Source organism: Dermacentor silvarum, chromosome 10 (genome assembly GCF_013339745.2).
Source record: "Dermacentor silvarum isolate Dsil-2018 chromosome 10, BIME_Dsil_1.4, whole genome shotgun sequence".
Lineage (NCBI taxonomy): Eukaryota > Metazoa > Arthropoda > Arachnida > Ixodida > Ixodidae > Dermacentor > Dermacentor silvarum.
In genome coordinates, this window is record NC_051163.1 from 31,348,649 (window position 1) to 31,368,255 (window position 19,607).

Here is a 19,607-nt window from a genome sequence, read left to right on the forward strand (position 1 = left end):
AAGAGAAAATGAGAGCGAGATAAAGAAATTGTAGCAGCACCAACGAGTCAACGCGCACAGCTGCTACCGACTCCGCCCGCGTTCCCCGTTTCCCGCGTTCGCGCCGGGGAAACGCGGGCGGCGTCGGCAGCAGCTCGGCAGGTTTCGACCAGCCACGCCCCGGCAAGTGTGGACGCGCAGCTTGGCCGTGACGTCACCGGGGAGATAAAGTTCGGAGCCGCCGCGACGGTGGCACAACCAGGCGGTGGACAGTGGGACTAGTTTCGGTATTTTCAATAAAGCGTCGCCATGACATTGGTAGCCAAAGGAAAATTCAGTAACTTTCGCATTTGTGGCTGTATCTTTTCAACCTACATAGCAGTAAAGTAAAGTGACGCAATTATATGTAGAAATAAAATCTGTTTCTGGATATTTGCTTTTTTAGCATGCTATAACTTTATTTCGTCGACTCACCTGTTGCACCAACGGGCGGCGCTTTCACTCTTATCGCTTCGGCTGCCATTCCGTTTATCTCCTCCTGCTACTGTCTGCACACATGAACGCCTTTGGCTTCTACTGTGCACTGCAGTATTTTTGTTTCTGTATCGGCCAGTGCTCCAGCGATGTGTCAAGAACAGAAGAAAGGCCACAAGGCGTTCTGCGCGGCTCTCTGGTGGGCCAACACGGGAAGGGACAGCAGGGCCACTTTTTTCCGCTTCCAAGAGAATGAAACGTAAGCACGCTTTTTATGCAGTTGTTATGTAGCGAATAGCCGCTAACCTTATCGAAACGACTGCAAGACGAAAAGAAGGGTATTCCGTACGCGGTATATTTCTCTGTGGTGTGTAAATACACTGAAGCTACGTATCGACAGCAGCTCCTGATACGAGTGAGTGCTAGTTGACGCGCTGACGGAAGTTGTGTTTCGTTATATCGGCGACTGCCGTTCGCTTTATGGAATAATAATAATAAAAAAAACTGGTAACTTTGCTGAAGATCCTTAAATGCTTGCTGCACGGACGAAGAGGTTAAGTTAGAGACTTGGTGGTTCTTGGTTAGACATTGCAAGTCACCTAGAGCTTCACAAGGCGCGGAAACCAATTAAAGGAGCGCTGCGCTAGTGCAGAAAGGGGGCACTGCAACACTGTTCGCTTATCTGCTACGGCGCCGGCTGCATTTTATGTGGCGCACCGAAATGGGTCGCGAAAAAAAAAAACGAAAAAAAAAACGCCTGCTTGTATGTTCTTCGTTATCGAATATTCATATGCGATGTGCGGAGAACGCCCCCAGTGCTCGCTCTGATCGGACGTATTTTTCCGTAGCTCCGGATTTTCGCCCGTCTGTTGGTGTTTTCCCTGCCACTCCATGGAACGCTGTTCTTGTGGACCGCTTTGGCGGTCATAATCACTACTAGCGCCTATTTACAAAGCCCGTCGGCATCTACACCCTCCTGCTGCGGCGTCCAGCCCGAGTTATAGGGCGGCCTTGCGCGTGCGAGTGCCCCGCGGCACTCGCCGCCTCAGCACAGAGCATCGAAGCTGTCGTCCGCTGTGTCAAAGGTCCGGAACGTTACCGATGCAACTGTCACTCTTGCCAGGAGCGGCTCCATCTTGGGGACGAGTGCAAAGTGCGAAGAAAGTAACCTGAGGATGTATACCACCAGCACGGAGCACAGCAGCGCTGCAGTCACGGCGCACACCTAGGCCAAGAGAATGACGGAACCTAGTAGCCTTCCAGCGGATGGAAATGCAGCTGCAGCGGCGCCAAAAAGATTTCGCTCATCGCAAGGCCTACCCCTCCACCGACACATATGCCTCCGGTGTCACCAACGACATCATGGTACAAAGTGGTTATCAAGTCTCTTGCTAGATACGACATGTCCACTCTGCCCAACCGTACCATTTAAGCGGCTCTGGATGCCTGCCTCGAGAAGTCCAGATTTCAAGGGTTCGCCCGAGACAAACCTACCAATACTGTCTCAGTATGTGTGCCTGCTATGGTACTAGTTTATAAGCTCCAAGAACTGCAACAGATCCAAGTCTCAGAAGAATGCGTCCTTCCAGTCCAGGCGTACCTCGCCAGTGGTACTGATTTAAGGCGCTATGTGGTAAATGATGTTGACCATGACGAAGAACCTGAAAAGCTCCTGCAGGAACTATCATGTCCTACGAACAAGGTCGTCACTGCTCGCTACCTAGGTAGCGGTCGTACGTGCCTAATCACGCTTCAGGGTCCTAATTCCCCACCTGAACGTATCCCGTACTACGGCTGCGTATTTCGCCCGCGCCTATTCAAACCCTCCGTTATGTACTGCTACTCCTGCTTTAAACAGCGACACATGAAGTCATTGGGCCCCTTTCCACCTAAGGACGACACCATGCAGCCTGACCCATCAGCATCCTTTCGATGCGGCCTGCGCCAAACAAATGATCATGACATCACTTCCCCGACATCCCCTACGAAGTTGAAAGCTACTAAGAAAGCTCGACAACGCCGCTCTCGGCAGCAACCAAGCATCTCTCAAGGTCCATCGATGAAACAAGTCCCTGTGTACAACCGTTACACCGTTCTAGCATCGCTGGAAGAAGACGCTAGCCAGGTGACAACAGCGAGTACAGCGACAAGTGATGCAGCCAAACCTACATATAGCGCAGCCGTTAGGGCGTCCATTTCGCGATCACAACGGCAACGGGCATCACAATCGATAAAAGACACGCCGCCTCCCTGGGCGAATGAAGAATTCCAGATTGACGCTCACCTCGCCACTCTCGAAAAGGAAATCCAGCGTCTCAAGGAATGCCGTACACTGCTCCAGCGTCGTCATGACGGAGCGGCACTTCAGGATGGTGGGCGGTTTTGGCGAGGGTATCCGCTGCCTCATTACCGGCTATTCCCACATGGGAAGGCAGCCAATGAAATGAGATGGTAAACCCCGCGGCAGCCAATGCCGAGAACTTCGAGCTGAGCAGGGCCCCTGTAAGCCCTGATCGGCGGTGGTTGATTAGGCTCTGGAGCGCTGGCTTCGAGTCGCAGAGCGCTGCCACCGGTTGCCCAGGAGGGTCCTCAGCCAGGACATCGGCGGCTAGGTGGAGCCCCGCTAGTTCTGCCGCGGTGGAGCTCGCGGCAAAGGGGATCCGACATTGTCTGTGGACCGCCCTAGCCGGGATGGTGCAGGCTGCAGCGGCCGATCCGTTCGCCAGGACTGGTCCATCTGTGTAGACCAGCAGACTTCCTTCCAGATCCTCGTGGAGTTTGCAGGCAGCAGCCTGTTTCAGTGCTGCAGCTGGTGTCTGTCGTTTATGCGCTCCACTGAGCGAGAGGTGGACGTCCGCTGGTCGATGGTGTGGTGTAGGCAGCACGATTGTCACAGGAGGGTCCGTGATCATCTGCTCGTACAGCTGGCACAGACCTCCCATCCGTGAGGACGGCTGGCTGTGGAGTCTAGCCAGCAGGTCTCCGCCATCCGGAGCACGATGAAGGCGGTCAATGTGCCCCAGGGCGCGTTCAAGCATCCTCAGCGAGAGTGGCCATTCACCAGCCTCTGCCAGCGTTGCAGCGACCGGTGAATACTTGGGAGCCCCAGGATGCTCCTAATAGCACCTCTGTGCAGACCCTCCAGCTGCTCTCTCCTGGCCGGTGTGAGGTTGACCAATGGAAGGGCATACAAGAGCACGGACGTTGCTGCGGCCTGGTTCAGCCGCAGCGCCCACTTTGTGTTGCAGCCACGGCCATGTTGCTGCAGCTTGCTGACAGCTCCCTGCACGCGGCGCACCTTGGTAGTGGCGGCTTTGGCTGCAGGAATCCACGTGAGCCGGTGGTCAATGGTGAGCCCCAGGTAAGTGACCATTTGCTGCCAAGGTAGGGCACGGCCAGCAATCTTCAGCTGCTTTGTGTAGCGTCGAGCTGAGGCCAGTGGATGGATCAGCATGGCCTCGGTCTTGGCTGTGGAGACGGTGAGGCCTATGCTACCAAGGAATGCGGTCACCGCATCTAGCGCCCGTTGTAGCGAGCACCGAATGGATGGCATGAACTTCCTCGGCCCCCGGGTCCAGAGTGCCACGTCCAGCGTCTCAAGGAATGCCGTACACTGCTCCAGCGTCGTCATGACGGAGCGCGGGCATCACAATCGATGTCGACCGTCCATTCCTGCTCACGTGGTTAACCCAGCATCTAGGTCACAGTCTCTTTCACCCCAAGAACTCTTGCGCTTCGTTGCGCAACAGCTCCAGCATCTCAACTCGATTCGAGTGGCGAACCTCAATGTGATGGCTGCTACGTCTTCAAGTGCGCCAGAAGGCATTTTACAGTGGAACTGCCGCGGCATCGCCGGGAAGGTCAGAGAGCTGCACCAGCGTCTCAGGTATGGGAAACTGCGTGTTTGGGCTCTACGGTTCAAGAAACTAACGCCCCGCCAACCATTTCAGGATTTGTGGCATACTCATCGCCTTCAATACTGGGCCGTATGAGTCAAGTCTGTTCGTGTATTTTTGATATGCTTTGTATTATGCCTAAGGGCAAGCTTTCGAAATTAAAAAAAAAGCTGCAGCCCTTAAGGGAGCACGGCGTAGAACGCGCATTTTTTTTTTTTAATTTCGAAAGCTACACGCCATGTATCCTATGAGCTATACTCACAAATGCACCTTCTTCTCTGCGCCCAATACCCTCTACCACATGGTATGGGAATGTCGACAAAACCCATCGACACCACCCATCACCGGACCAACCGTCGAGCAGTGGGAGGCCCAGCTGACAAGCCCGAGCCCTGAAGGCCAGCATCGCCTGGTGAGCAGGGCCAAGCTATCGGCTCAGGCCCACGGCATCCTGGACTAGGGACGCCGCCCACCTCGGACGATCTTACCGTCTGCTCATTTCTCTAAATAAAGTTTATTCCTCCTCCTCCTCGAAAGCTTGCCCTTAGGCATAATACAAAGCCTATCAAAAATAGACGAACAGATTTCACTCATGCAAAAAATCTTCAAGTGAACGATGATACGGTCCATGAATCCAACGTTCAAGGTAGGGTGGGAGGCCAGGCCGAAGACCTGTTGGCCTTAGGTGGCGGAGACGGCTTAGGTGAAGTCCTGGGCACGTCCATAATAGGTGTGTCACTGTCACATTTTGAATCGTAGTGTCACAAAATGGGCACGATGTATCATAGGGACCGTGGTACTGTTGTGCCCAGAGAGCGGTCACAAACGGGATGAGTGCGACCCCGAGACGCAGCCTCCGTAACGTAACATTTTCTCGGCGGGTTAATCCACCAGGGAGGTCTTACCCACACGGAGGTATAAGAGCTCGTGTGGCACGTCGGAGGTTTTCTTTTTCGCGGAGCGGTTGTCCGCAGGCGTCTTCAGGAAAATGCGGAAGTGGGTACGTTATGTTCAAAGGGTGGGTTGACAAATCTGCTTCAACTAGACCCGGCAGGGCTGCTCGAGGCACCCACTGAACGCGTATCACTAAATGCGTAGTGGCAACAATACGGTGAATGCTATCCAAGAGAAGAGAGGACCGAGATACCCTACGTATGTCGTGGATGGATTGAGTCGAGTCCGTGCGAATGATGAGCTGAGGATATCAAGCAGCTTGAACAAAGGGGACCAACGCGGCCAAGCCGTCCCGTATGGCGGCAAGCTCGGCAAGATAAGCCGGTGGTGCAGGATCGGCAACATACGAGCACGTCTGGCCTGCCTCTGGTATCAATGGGCACACGAGAGCTGTGTGAATCGTGGTACCATTAACACTGGCGTCAGTGTATGCTAAGAGAGTCGAATCGTCATGATTATCATCGGTGCGACGAAGTCGGGAAATTTGAGCGTTCGCCTGGCGAGGAACCGGGCTATGCAGACGACCAAGAGGCTTATTGGCACTTAATTGTACCCTGTTCCAGGGAGCTACATCGGATGTCGTAGAAACTGGGTTGTCTATTTCATGTCCCGTGTATCGGGCAAGCGCAGCAGCCGAGAATAGCTTCGACGGCTTAAGGGCGCGTGCGCATCGACGCTGGTGCACCAGTTCAAGAGTGTTGAGTTGGGACTCGGCTTGTAGGGTTGGCAGCGGAGTTAGACGTGGCAGTCCCGTTATGGCGCGCATTGTTTCATGATTAATGGCCTCAAGGTGAGCCCATTCTGTTTTCGTGAAGTGTTGAAACTGGGCTCCAGTAGACGAGTCGTGGTTGCAGTACGGAACGGACAAGAAGGCGAGCCATGTCGGTGCGCGCTCCGCTAGATTTCTTCGCAATCCGACGTATCAACTGTATCGTTTCTGCGGTTTGTTGCTTTGCCTTCTTGACCCATGGTCCCGCAGATCCGGAGGCATCCATTTCAAGGCCGAGTATACGGAGAGTTGAAGCCTCGTGTAGTGGCTGCTGATCCAGATTTAACAGAAGAGGCCGGAGTACCAGTAGACGGCGCCGATACTTGTTCGCTACTGACATGTACGTTGTCTTGTCCTTGGAAATTTCAAGCCCTATCTGAGCACATCAGTTGTGTGTTACGTTCAGGGCCTCTTGAAGCGCTTGTTCTTGGTGGTAGATTTCAGGATGAACTGACCAAACGGTGATGTCATCTGCATACATTACGTATTGTGCGTTACGTATGTTTGCTCTCCACCGTGCGTTCGCTCCCCGTGATAGCACGCGTCCCTCGCGCGCTTTCACTCGCACATAAAGCATACATCGCGCGGCGAGAATTTCATCGCCATTTGTCGTCATACGGAACCTCACGGCGACGCCGACGGCAGAAATCCGCTTTGAGTGTCCATATAATTGCTATAGCAATAAAGATACACGGCATGTAAATGAAGGAAGTGTGTTCATAAAGGAAGTTGGTTCACGGGTCAACAAATGAAGCCATTAGCGGGCGGGACCTTATAATGAAAGCGGCGTACTTCCGATGAGCTCCACTTCATAGGCATGCTTGCTGATGATCGTCTGCGGCAAGCACTTGGCGCGTATGGTGACAATGGTGCCCCAGACAGCCGTGACGTCAGATACATGCCCCAAGGTCAATCCACATAGGTCGCGAAGCTTCGGGCGAAGAGCGGTTCAGAACCAATTGTCACTGACATCAGCCAGGGTGGTTATGGGAGCAGCGATTGAAGCGCGACTATGTTTGGAGGGAATAAACACTGGAAAAGAAAAAAAGCGTTTTTAAATTAAAGCGAGACGCAGTTAGATTCATTCAACGAAAATAAAATTCCTAATTCATTTTATATATGCATGGCGAGAAAAGATACAACTGTATTTTACTAGATCATTATCAATATATACCTTTTTTCAGGGTCCACCGTGAGAGCGCCCATCGATAGCGGCGGGCGTTCACGCCGCTATCACTTGCAATGCCATGCAACTCTTGGAATGCGTGGAAAGGTGCGCTCGTAAAGTTCACCTGTTACAATACGCCCCCGGACGAGCACTCTACGCAATCTACGCCCGAAGTGTTCGTCGGCCTCTAAAGAAAGTATGTTCTGTGCAGCGACGTGATTTCGACACCCGTACGGCTGATCTTTTCCGACATCGCTTTTCGCGCTGAAAACTCGGAAAGCCCATGAAGTCGAATGACGGGGCATTTGAATATACAGCTCTAATGGCAGGCCTCCGAAAACAGATTTCGCGCCTATGAGAACAAAATGACGTCACTTTTGTTTTTGACGGATATGACGTCAAACTATTTTTTCTTCCGCCGGAAGTGTTCCCTTCTCACACAGATGGCGCTAAGCCCCATGAACCGCCCGTAAGCAACCATGTTTTGAACGTATGGGCTTCTATGGAAGCTTCGCTACCAGGTATATTTACCTTGCATGCCCACTCTAACAAAGTGCGATTTCATAGCACTGTGTAATACTGCGACTTTCATTGCACATTCGGGCAAAACAATGAGTTAATCATGCCTTCTTTGAAAACAATGAAATAAAAGGCATTTAGTTCCGTCAAAGTTCCTTACTGAGGGTTGGAGAGAGGTAAAAATTACGAATATCCTGACAATATTGGTAAAAAACTCCTGCGTGATAACCATGAAAACTAATGAGAACATGTAAGGTGGTAAATATGTACCGCCACCTTCGCTACCGGCTCCAGCAGCTGTAGTGAAAATAATTCTGCGCACAGAACTGCAGTATGTGACGGCTGCGCGCTTACAAAGCCAGCTTGTGCAAGTAAGGAATGCAAAGTGGCGTACGACACCAGTTACAATTGTAGGCTTTGTGAAATTATGTGTGAGACGGCTTAAAGTCCCTAGATTTTCTGCACTTTTATTGCGATAGCAATTATATGGACACTTCAAAGCAGAATTCTGCCGTCGCCGTCGCCGTTGCCGTGAGGTTCCGTATGACGTCAGTGGAGTTGAAATCGTCGCCGCGCGCCGAACGCTGTATGTGCGAGTGAAAGGGCGCGAGGGACGCGCGCTTTCACGGGGAGTGAACGCACGGCGAAGAAAAAACGCGCGTTCTGCGCCGTGCTCCCTTAAGGGCTGCAGAAGTCTCTTTCCTCCTTTACAATCACCATATATGTAGAACAAACGCGCCTTCTTCCGACGCGCGAAAGGTCGTGGCGGGAAGGGGGGAGGAGGGGGAGGGAAGGGAGGCGACGTTTAGCTGCGGTATCAAGTGCCTATTTATATCAGAGGCTCCGGCAACAGTCACCAACGCCGTACGCATTTTGTGCGAACGCGGGCAAAACGCCGACGGCGTCGACAACAGTTCTGCGTGTTGCCGGTGCTGCTGCATGTGCAAGGGTATACACCTTATAAAGCTACTATCATTACTCGGTATAGCTCTCTACAAAGTTGCTATCGCAATTGATGCTTCGACTTTCAGGTGAAACTGCGAGAACTTTTTTTAAGTAGCGACATCTACCCCAGTCGGCCGCCGTGTTCTTCCTAACTTCCTGAAGCGGTGTATCTGTGTAGATATAGCATCTGACTGTGAACGGCTGCTGCTGCACCACACAAGTGAAATATACGCTTCAGACATGGGACCAGACAACCAAATAGGAGCCCAAAAAACGGTTTAGTACTGCGCTGTTGAGGCCAAACGCGAACGCGTCTTTACGGCGACGGCTGTCGCGTTGTATTGCGGTCGCGCAATACGACGCCTGCCGCCGCGTTTCTAGCTGCGGTCGCGCCAACCGCAGAAAATCCTTCGCACAAGGAAAAGACATAAAGATAAACGCGCACACAAACATAATGCGTCTTCAGCCTGCCCCCAAGTTTGCTCACAGCAGCTTGCAAGTGACTGCGGGGAACAGCGTTAGGAAGAACATGGTCGCCGAAATGAGCGCCGACCAATGAGATTCGTCGGCGGTGCTTCAATGCTTGTCGTTACTTAATGAAAGCAAAAAATATCTAGGGACTTTAAGACGGCTATGCCTCCAGGGACATCTACTACAAAAATTGGAGGATGCTGAAGCTGCACCTTTAAGAGTAGAACGCGACAGCGTTATCGGGACCCGTTTGCATCATCGCATCGTTCGCATACGGCAAGTAGGCTTTGTTCACTGCAACACTGAACGTGGAAAGCCAGCTTACAACGATACCCTTAAATTCGGCTTCATTTTTAAACAGAAATGCATTGCTGGAAAGACGTTTTTCCAGGGGCAATATAAGTGGTCCTATAATAAAATGTGAAGGCCCTAGCATCTTTTAATAATTTTTTTAACTGTTTGCTGTTGCCCAGACGCGCGCACGTGCCCAAAACGAATTAGCAGGCGACGTCCCAATTTGACCTGCCTTATGGAGCCTACATTCAAGCGCTGGTTTTAAAACGGTGTTGCATGTAGGCTCCCTAACCTGCCTAGGATGCGAGCGCCATCTCGATATCATTTTCGCAAATAACGTACCCGAACGCGCGGCTGTATAGGTCTCGTAGAAATGCTGGAAAAGGGGTTTGTGTTTGAGTTTCCTCGTAGCAGAATTAGATTTTTTCGTACATTCAAACTACAATCTAACGCAGATTGGTAAGCAATCCGACGGCGAATGCGACGCCGAAAGGTATAGTCGTTCTTTACTATTTTTCTGACGGATTTCACTGTGAGAAATTTCATTTTTAGATTCGAAGCAGCTTATGGAGGGGGCTTTATCCGTCCCTCCTCCCGTTCCGCGGCGTCCCACACCCCCACAGCGCATGCGCGTCCCCTCCCCCTCTCTCTCATCTCCTACGCTCCCCCCCCCCTTTCTCTCCTCTAGGAGTCCTCTACTCTACGGAGCGGCGCCCGCGTCCCACACCCCCATGTCTGTTTTATATATATGCTTTATATGTATGTCTGTTTTTTATATATATGTTTCATTTCATTTGTTTTTCTCCTCATATTCAGCGTTCACACACAGACCCCACAGACTCCACGCAGAACTTTCTCATATTACCAGGTTGTTTTTATCGGGGACCTTATTTGAGGCCACGCAGCCGGAAGCCATTACCGCGTCGGATTTAGGGGCATGCCGCAATTCTTTATCGCTCATAGGAATAACGGTACCTGCGACACGCGAGAAAGAAAATGAAGGAATGACACATAGAGAACCCGTGAAGAGTGACCTCAGTACTGTTTACTGCTACGTGCAAGATAAACAACAAGAAATTTTAAAGCGTATCTTTATAAGGCTAGGCGAAATCGCCTGTCCACAGAAAACTATCTATAGCACCTTTGGCTCGAGCGTCGTGGCTCGAGCCAATGGCTCTATGCTTTTCTATGGCTATATGCATTTTTAACGCGACGCAAGCCCTTGCCCCGCACACACAACCATCCTGGTGAACATTTTAAATAGCGCAACTGAAACTAAACACCAAGGTTCACAGGAATGGAGGTTTGAAGTGATCAATAGAGATCGAACACGAAATTGCGCGGGGCTTCTGTTTCCACAAGGCGATTATTCTTTGTCAAAAAAACTGACGAAGACAGTACCTCTTGTAGAAAACGTTAACTCCAATGAAATTCCTTCTTTGACCACTGTTAAGCAACTGCAACTTATTAGAAGGTCCGACGCGAGAAGGTACGGTAATGCCGACATACGAGAACCCGAATCACTTCCGCCACACAAAGAAAGGAGCAATATTTTGCAGCGAGGAAGGAATTATATGCTTTATTTTTTTTTTTTCGTTTCATCAGCCTTGCCACATAATAGGAAATGCGCCGCACACCATAGAGTGTCAGAATGAATTTTTTTTTCTGCGGGGGGAGGGGGGCTTCTTCCACAGAGGAATACAATTTTCTACATATACTGTCCGACTAACATCTATCCTATGAATGAGTTCTCTTGAGCCTGGTTATATATCTGGTCGAAAGTTCTTATAGTTCTTATTCAACAGTTTTTTTTCTCACTTTTTGTCGGCATTCGCAACGCAAATGGAGATCTTGAAGCCTTCAAGCATGATACGTTGAATTGCAGCTTCTTTGGTTGTTCTTGTCGTAGGACGAATCGTTTCACTGCATCTATCTCTGAACAATATAAGATTACCTTACCACACTTGAAAATTACTTACTCGTTGTGCTTCTGAGAGCCTTCGGTGCCGCGAAGATTCTCTTTTTCAATCGATTCGTTCCTTTGGCGTTATTGGGTTTCCTGTGTACACAGAAGAGCGAAAAGAAATGAGGCGCGGTAATCACAGAGACGGCAGCGTTACGTTAAGCAAGCGTCCCAAACTCCTTTTTTTTCCCCCTCTGGCGAGGTAGTTCAGACTTACACAAGTAAATTCTTTATTTTGGTGTACCATTGGATAGGCTGGCTGCAACATCCCATTTGCTGCGAGAGAGCACCATCACGAGCTGTTTCTTTTTTTCAGGAATGAACTAGAGAATGTTAGCGTTACTGAAAAACCAACTCTCACTTCAATGTGGTTGCAATTTTAAGCAAGTAAACGTATGGCGTTTCTTTCTACAATAGTACTTCGAAAATAGACGGCCAAAATAACAATAGGCAAATGTTTTTGAACTCAATCTAATGTATCAACGTTTCCGGGAGAAGTGATGCATTCTTTCGATTGTAACTTTTGAGCACATTTTTTCGCAGAAAACGCTATTGGTTTCTCATCATCCTCAGCTTCCTATATGCCGTCCGACGATACAAATTAAATAACAGAACTTTGCTCGTCATCGCAGAGTAAACAATGTGCCTATACAAGCCATGCTCAATAAGCACGTTCTCGAGAAAATGGCGGTGGAAATGTCCACTGCGACAGCCAGTTGTTGTTCGAAGAGATCGCTGAGCTCTGGTATGTGTGTTCGCGTCTGTCTCTTACTCTCTGCTGTGTGCTCACAGTGTGCTTATTGGGACGATGCACACACAGAATCGAAGAAGAAACTTATGTCATCACTCACCCGAACGTCGTTATACATTGTGGTTTGGTGGAGGCACATAGAAAAAGGGGGACGGTACACTTCGTTTTCCTGAATGCAAATTAGGCACTAGGGTTGTCTTGTTCAGCTCTTTCCGGATTCCATTCTCTCTGTCCAGTGTCCACAACAGCTCGCGTGTGCTTCGATGCCAAACTTATTTTGTCATTGTTGGTAGACACGGGCAGCGTGTTCGCGCCACTCTCGGCTCGTTTTGTATGCAGGGCACAACCAGGCAGCGTGCCAGTGCCTCTGGGGTTTCTTCTACGCCTGAGCAGCGAGGGACCCTGAAAGACCGAGAAAAACATCGTGGCAAGAAAAGGGACCATCTCCTAGAATGTCTGACTGCGATCACCACTTTGTAAAGAGTGTAGCCCTTATGTAGCTTGCAAGAGAAGCCTATAGAGTTGCACTATTCGCACTAATCTAAGTCGGTTGGATGATGAACAGCTCTGAGGCGAAAGAGTGCTTGGGATTCTGAACACGGAAGCTGCTGGGCTGTCTTACCTAAACGAATTTATTCTGGGATCAATCTAACGTTGCTTCTGAAGAATGAGGGCATGGTCAACGAGAGTGCATGCCGGCCTGTTTTTATACATGTGCCGGATAACGCACCTGAGATAGCCGTTGAATATCTCTGGGGGGCTTGTTTCTATCGCTTATGATGCTGCACTCCATTTAAAACTGGTTATAATTTACGTTGTCGGCAAGGCGTTTCAGGGAAGCACCTCCCGTATGCAGAAACCATTCGTAGCTATGCTGCATTGACCAATATACTACTAATCCGGAGTCTGCGACTGTAGCACAAGGAGCCGACCAGTGTTGGTCCAACGTTAGTGCATATCGGTATTCCACTGGACAACGTCCGTAAACGGAATGTTTCGTTTTAATTTCATATATCCATACTCCAAACTATAAATGACTATTACAGGAGCGCATATTATACGAGCACGGTGCAATCCACTTATCTTGGTTATTTTATAGCGAAGCTTTTAGCCTCTATCAATATTGTATTTAGAAACTACGTTGAACAGAGTATCTTGTGTCTCGGGCCGCCAAAGCAAAATTTGAATAGCGCCAAAGTTCACAGTAACAGTGGTAGTTTGATACGCACGTGCACTATTTACAAGAACGTTCGCACAAATTCATGCAGTGCCACCGATAAAAAAAGATTTCTTCGGAGAAACACATCACTTTGGACAGTGAATGAAGCTTACATAGTGGTCTTTTAAAGCTGCCTATTAAATTAAAATGTTTACACGCTCTTAGGAATTCGAAGCTGTCAAGACATTTTTGAAACTTAGAAGATAGATGAAAGCTTTGCGAACGCTGTTTCGCTTCATCCGGAGTGACGAGAGCAACAGTGGTTACGAAAAACTTTCTTTTTCACAAAATGTGCCATCAAACACCTTTTAACGTCAGGCACCAGACACACAAAACACCGTGCCGTAATGTAATAATATACGGTGCTTAGAAAACGCCAAAGAACGCTCAACTGTCGTGTATTTCATCAGACATTTATGACCGCACATTTCAAAAGAAACAATTGTCTCGAGTGTACCGCTAAATGAATAGGCCTTGAGCATAGATGGAGCTTAATCGTCCAGCGCAGCATTTCCCTTCATGTTGCAAGTAAAGGTAAACTCTGACACAGTATCGCGTAATCGAGTATCAAGAGTTGAACTTCACTTCTCATTGAAAAAAATGCTGGCTAATACTGCCTCAGAACATAGTTATGTAGGCATCTAACCGGAAACCGACTGACGTATTTCGTGCGTGTTGGTATGGAACTCAATTTTTTTTATGTATAATTTTGCGGAATAAGCTCGGCCGAAACACTGCATCAGTACTCTACAGCGAAATGTATGCTGTTTTGCCTCATTAGGGCATGCAAAAAGATTTTTTTAAACAAGTAGTTTATTCAGGAACCACGTGATAAATTTTATAGTTGTACGTAGCAAAACTACGATATGATGAGGAGGCATACCGTAGTAGGGGACTCCGGATGACTTCTACCATCTGGCACTCTGTAACGTGCCCCCAAATTTAGGAACCATGTCACGCTTAAACAATTACATGATTTAAATGCTGTTCTGGAAGATCGAAGTGCGTCGTGCCGGTGCGTTCGTGGTACAAATTACTGGAATCATGCATTTTGGTTACTCCTGTTCCTCAGCGGTCATATGTCGTGTACTGAGGGGCACCGGATCACAGTCGAGCTATACTTACTGTATCGCCTTTTGCCTGGGGTCCCTACCAGATCTCGGGAGAGTAACGTCTGATTTCTGTTACTGTACCTTTTTCTCAGCCAGAGTAGTCACAAGAAGAAAGAAAATTGGCCACGTTCCATAAAGCGTTAGTGAAATGTCTGTGAACACTAAGACAGTTGTCTATAATGCGTACATGTGAATGTGAGGAATGTGATACGTCTAACGTATTTGTCGCTTATTCATTTTTTTATTTCATTTGAGTGCCACGCGTTTCTGTGCGAACTGCCACGTAGCTTAAATGTATGACTACTGCAATTGTTATCATCGTTCATTAATTTAACAATTTATAGTTATGGAATCCCGCCGTGGTAGCTCAGCGGCTATGACGTTGCGCTGCTGAGTTTGAGGTCGTGGGTTCGCTCCCGGCCGCGGCAGTCGCATTTATATGGGTTGAAATGCAGACATGTTCGTGTACTTTGATTTGGGTGCTCACCAGTGGACCTCGGGTGGTGAAAATTATTCTTGAGTGCCTCATTTTGACGTGCCTCGTAATTGGATCGTGTTCTCTTTTAAGGCACGTCAAACCGCAGAATTAATTTCATTGAAATTAGTTTATGTGGAGAAGCACGCAAGTTTATTAGGTTATTGCCATCACTTCCGATCCATAAATAACGAGAATTTCCCGCAGAGCCTATCTCACGATTAACGTCGTCGTTAATGCGATTAGCGTCGAAATAATGTATCGACACTAGAGCACTGCACGGGCTGATTTTTGCAGCCCGGGCCCGGCCCGGGCCCGTTTTTTCATTGGGCGGCCTGCCCGAGCCTGATAAAACTTTTATGGCGAGACCTGGGCCCGGCCCAGGCCCGGAAATAATCTACGTTACCCGCCCGGCCCGCGCCCGGCCCGAGCCCGGCCCGCGCCCGGCCGGAGCCCGGCTCGAAACCGGCCCGCGAACCCGGCCCGAGACCGAAAAATACATTACATGTTTTTCAGAGTTGAGACGCCCGAGAATAACTCGCTGCACGTTACATGCGCACCACCAGAAAGCCCGAGCCAGGCCCGGGCCCGTGTCAAAAAATCCCGAGCCCGGCCCGGGCCCGGGTCAAAAAGCACACGCCGTGCCCGAGCCCGGCCCGAGCTCGTGAAAAAAAACTGCTCTACTCGGCCATGCCCGGCCCACGGGCCGGGCCAGGCCCGGGCTTTCGGGTAAGCCCGAGCCCGTGCAGTGCTCTAATCGACACATCGATACATGCCGCAGCAGATGCGCGTCATGGATGAGGCGTGCATGCAGCCTCATCCATCACGCGCCTCTGCAGCCTCTCTGGCGCTTCCGGCTGAACATGCTGCGTCATTCAGCGGTGGTACCGAAATGTGCGCGCGTGGCGCTTGTGTGAATAAACAAACATTCACACAAGTTTGCCTGAATATATTGGACGCGCGTTCGATTCCATCCAAACACCGGAACGTTTTGTTTTGCTATTGAATAGCTGCAATGTTTATAGTGGCACCAAAATATTATTATATTATTATTCTTATTATTACTATTGTTTGTTTTGAAAACAAACACCCAATTTGGCATGAAAGAGCTTCGTTGAAAAGCGGCACATAGCTGTACATGCCACATATCCACGGACCCAATGGTTGGCTTAGCACCCGAAGAATGCTAATAAATAAATAAATAAATAAATAAATAAATAAATAAATAAATAAATAAATAAATAAATAAATAAATAATAAATAAATAAATAAATAAATAAATAAATAAATAAATAAATAAATAAATAAATAAATAAATAAATAAATAAATAAATAAATAAATAATAAATAAATAAATAAATAAATAAATAAATAAATAAATAAATAAATAAATAAATAAATAAATAAATAAATAAGCTTAACCGCAGAAATTATTGTATCATTTTCATTTTTATCCTATATGCATGGCCTCTTTACTTATCAAAACAGTCATTTATTTAGGCAGGAGCAACGTGTGGCCAATGCATGATTACTTACTGGTCGCGAATTCCTAGGATCTTTCTAACTCAGCAACTTTTGCTAGAGTCAGCCAACCAATTTCATTATTATAACTATTGTCTTCAAGCTACATATGCCTTCGCTATGAAAGGAGGACAATTTTGCTGCAGGCGTTATGAAAAGTGCAATTCTGTTACGTGTAACTATCATTTTGCTGAAAACTGAAAACGTAAACGCAACAACATTCCTGAAGAGAATCGTTCCGGCTAAGGCTATGGGCTAAAAGAAACGAAAGGAATTAGCAGACAGGGGACCGGAACTTTGCCATCATTCGGGACGAAAATACACGAAGTGCTCTTGCGCTGCGCCGTGTGTGAGAAGGATTCTTGCGGATTAGAGCTTCCAAGCGTAGCTGCGCACTGTGCTCAGCAATTAGTAGAGTGTCTATTACGAAACAAATCGTGAAGGAAAGTGACTTCGGTCGATGAAATGGGGGCGAAAGAGAAGCACGAAATCAGCTTAAACAGACAAGGCATGCTCTTATTACCTAGTTCGCATTTTGCTAGCTTATAGATAGTTGATGGTTAGCGAAGAACACGAACACTTCTTGTTTTTAGTTAGGCAGAACGAGATGAGTGAGAAATTTGTATTTTCGCAGGTATCGCTGATATTCCTGCAAGAATACATTTCCGAAGATGCAAGTTACGGCTTCCGTTTCCTTTGAGTATGCGCTTTAAGATTGTAGAAATCTCATATACATATTTACATTCAAATAGGAGCTCAAGAAATCATAAATAGTCTTGAATAGACGTATAGTACAGGCAAGAAGTTCGGAAATGTCCAATAGACAACGGATTTTTCTTTATTCCCTAAAATAAAGCAGAAATGTACGAGACCTGAAATCAAACGTCGCTCACGCAGCTCTTAATAACTATGTTGGCAGTTCATTCATTCTTTAGAGATGATTGGTGACTTTATTGCTATTAGTAATCTATCTTATAGTTCGTGGGTAATTGTTGAGTATGTGCTTTATATAGTTACTATTGTGAAAGGTGGCACATGCGTAGTCATACACAGCCAGTGATGCAAGTTGGCATCAAATATGTTTATTACTCGCGCGTACTCAGTGGCCGACACCCTGTGGACTAAGTTGGGGTCAAAACCTGGTTCATCGAAAAGCGGCGCATACACCGCGGCACATAATCAGTAACACGTCAGAGAGATTCCTCGAGGAGCACCACATACCCATAATTACTTAACCAGAGACTCGAGTAGGTCCGATGATTGTTTTTCAACTCAGTTCCCCCAGTGGGCCACAGCAGTCCGGTGCTCAACCTATTAGACCATGGATTACCTAGTGATCCAGGTTGGCTAGAAAGAGGTCAGGCACGGACATTGATATATAATTACATAAAGAAATACCGCCAGCCGGAGTAAGTGCAAAAGGAATGCTAACAGCATCAAATATTTTCCGCCACTGCTTCAGGCATTTTTACTCTCCTAATAGGAGGCCAACACCGAACTGGATTGCTCCTAAAGTATCTCAGCCACTTGTAATATCAAACACGCACAGAAATATTTCGTAATGCAACACAATGAGTCGACTACAAGGCGCCGACTCGTGTGCGAAAGAATCAAGGCAGCCCGAGGGTAGTATAGGTTGCTTTTGTGAATGCAAGGCTTTGGAAGTTAGTAGGAGGCTATAGTTAAAAAAAAAGTTGACAACAGCAAGACGTTCCGAAAACAAACTGCGCGCAGCCTCCAAATTAAAAGAAGGTAAGGCCAGTTCATATTATAAGAAACACCTGAGGGTAATTCGCTTGCGGATGTGTCAATATACTGCTACCACAAACGGATAGTGTGAAAAGGCCCATGGTGATTCTAGCACTGGAAGGAAAGAAAAAAAAAAAAAAAACTGCGAGAAGGTGCCTCTACACGGCCACTTGTATCTCCTGAAAGAAACAGGAAAAGTTTTTTTTTTTTTCGCGTCTTTGTCCTCAGCGTCTTTCTGATTCTCGGTTAAAAAAGACATCTGTTAGACCTGTTCAGGTTGTAATTGCTTGGTGGCGGGCTTGCTTTTTTATCATTGCTTTTCTGTGGGCTTCACCTCCACATTCACAGTGCTGCGGGGAACTACAACAACAGAGTATTGTGATCAGCGTTCTTTTGTCTGGTGTCTTCCATTCCAAACGTTCTCGTTCATCCAGGCCTCTGTATTTTGAGTGAACAGAACTCGACCGTGGTTAGTGCTGTCTTGCTGGTTCTGTAACCGCTCTGTGCAGCCAGGTTACGTTCGCCTCACGATTGCTTCATGAAAATGTTAGCGACCTTCCACCCGGTTCGTCTGCCAACTTCCATAGTGGCCGTTGTGTCTTCTGAGTAATTCAGTGGCATGCCAGTCTGAAACGATGGAAATGACATGCACATTTCGACGAAGAAATCGTGAAAGCGAGTTACTTTGACATTTCAACGCTTTGACCAACTCATAATGGCTGTCCAGTTTCTTGATCGACGAGAACTTTCCAGACCAGTGTAGTAAGTGGTCAAAATTGAAGGAGGGTCTCTCCTAAGAAAATTGTCGAAAAAAATGTTTTGTTTTATGTTTCAACCTTCTGTTTGGTGACTTCTCCTTCCACTTGTAACGAATGTTTTACTGATTGATCAATTAGTGTATTTTACGATATTGTAAACGTTGGCACTTTTCTCGCCACACTTTGCACAACGCTCGATTGCCAAGTAAACCGACCGAGAGGCAAGGTACGTTAAATAGGTAGACGAAGGAAACAAACGCACTAGTAATATGGAGCAGGTAGCATTAACATGTTCGAATTTGCGTTAAATATAATGGACGCTTATGGATACTTCGGGCAGTGCCCACATAAATACACAGCCAAAGAGCGACAAGCATTTGATGAAATGATTTTAAAAAAATAAAAGAAATGAACCACCAATGCAGACACGCGTTGCATTAGTTGCATAGTGAAGGCTGGAATGAACAAACCGAGAACAAGCCATAGATACTGGAAAATATGTATAAAATAATTAAGTACATGGCACACAGGTTTTCTTGAAACAATATTTTTCCGTAAGAACATGCCGCATAAGCAAACTTACTATTATT